General features: G+C 43.2%; 1 pseudogene; it reads right to left on the minus strand.

Moving 5' to 3' along the window:
• The window catches only part of LOC102845787, an 80093-nt pseudogene extending 78783 nt beyond the window's left edge, over window positions 1-1310 (minus strand).
• Window positions 1311-1892: the final 582 nt, after the last annotated feature.

Here is a 1892-nt window from a genome sequence, read left to right on the forward strand (position 1 = left end):
CTCTCTGATGCATTTACATAGGGTTTTCAGAGGCCTGCTATTTCAGAAGTGGATGGCCAATCCTTCTTTCAATATTAGTATAAAAACCTTAGAAAGACATCCCTTCAAAAGCTCAGAACGTAAGAATTTTGTAGGAGAACGTTTCTTATTTCATCTATTCCTGTGCAGGAGAGAAGAAAAGCAATGGGGCGTCGTAATGCCTTCTTTCTATTCTTCCAAGCATAAAAAGATGTTCTGGCTCAGGGGGCAAAACATTAGAGGGTCACAATCTCATTCTTCTCTATCCAGTTCCATCAGCCTGTTAGAGACTTCCCTTAGCTCTCAGCCTGGTTCCGTTGTAATTCTTCCCCTTCTTGCTATAAGCGTTCCTCCGTCTCTGGGACATCAAGCTTTCCTAGGTCTCTGCAACTTCAAAGATATTTTAGTTGGAAAGAAGAGAGGTTAACTCAATACCCTTTTAAGTGGAAACACCCAATTTTACCAGTTTTCCCATAAAATGAATTTATGTCTTTTGGCTGCTAAGGGGGGGAGGGGAAACCCACTAACTACCGGGTGTCGACATTGGAATTTTTATGGGTATTTAAATAAGATCCATATTTTTAGTCGTGGCTGTCCCCCCACCCCCTTTTTCATGGGCCTGCCGTCCATACCAGATTCACTCCTGATATGAAAACGGCTCTAGAGGTCTGTCAGGATTTTGCTGGTTTGTTTTTCATATTTCCCTGACGAGTGTAAAGAATGGCTCCTCTAAGTATTTTCCCGAGGTTCAAACAATTCTGCTTAGGTTGAACAACAGCTCCATGTCCAATAACAAGCCAAATACTCAATGAGGATTGCCTGACATCAGATTAATATTTTCCTCATTTCCAGTGTTGATTACAGCACAACTCACATGGATATCCCCTCTCTTATATATTATTACGACTGAGGGAGGATTTTAAGTGAAATTATAAAATTAAACCCTTAGGGATCAAAGCTTGTTTGTATGAGCTAGTACAGCCAGTCCGTGTCATGTTTGTTGCTATTAATTTACCCTGAATCAAGTCGATTCCAAGTCAGAGAAGCCCAAGAGGGCAGAATGGTCTCCAAGGATTGTCAGAGTGTGACTTGCTGGGAGCAGATTGCTAAAAGTGTCATTTGATGTGTGGTCTAAAATGACCACCCTTTTGATTAGAAATGCGGTCCTTGCATGTGAGGGTGATCTGGCTGTGACATCTCTCACCCCATTGATCGCCAGGGTTGATTCGGCTGATCACCGATCCATGCGCGTCCCTCCCGAAGCTGCGCGCTCGGTTGAAGAGGACGACCATCCCCGATAGAAGGAAGGCCGTCCTTCGGTCAAGGGTATACGAGTAGCTGCGCTCCCCTGCTAGAACCTCCAAACAAGCTCTCAAGAAATGCGGCCCTTAATCCCCTCCAGGAACTCTTGACTCATTCAGATGAATTATAATGTTGTTGTGTGTACCATCGAGTCAGAACTGACCCATAGCCAACCCTACAGCAGGTTTTCAGAGGCGGTTAATCACACGGGAGGAGATTGCTCATCTTTCTTCCACAGAGCAGCTGGTGGACTTGAACAGTGTTCCTTCGGGATTGCAGCAAGCTTCTCACCACTAAGCCACCAGAGCTGCCTATATAGGTATATATATATTCATTTAGACGATTTTCAACTGTTCAGACTAGATTGTTTCTGATGACTTTGGCTCCTTTTCCCAAGGTGGAATAAATTATCACTGATTTTTACTTATAATCCTGTTAGGAGAGGAACAGCTGAAGTTGCACTTACTCATCCTTTGCAAAGTCAAAGGCCCATTTTCATCTTCGGTAGGGAACTATGTGGAAACACAATCTTAAATGATCATCTTTAAATTGTTTCTACTTGATATTCACGT

This window comes from Elephantulus edwardii, unplaced genomic scaffold, assembly GCF_000299155.1.
Source record: "Elephantulus edwardii isolate Elephantulus edwardi_28Jun2011 unplaced genomic scaffold, EleEdw1.0 scaffold00027, whole genome shotgun sequence".
In the NCBI taxonomy this organism is placed as follows: Eukaryota; Metazoa; Chordata; class Mammalia; order Macroscelidea; family Macroscelididae; genus Elephantulus; species Elephantulus edwardii.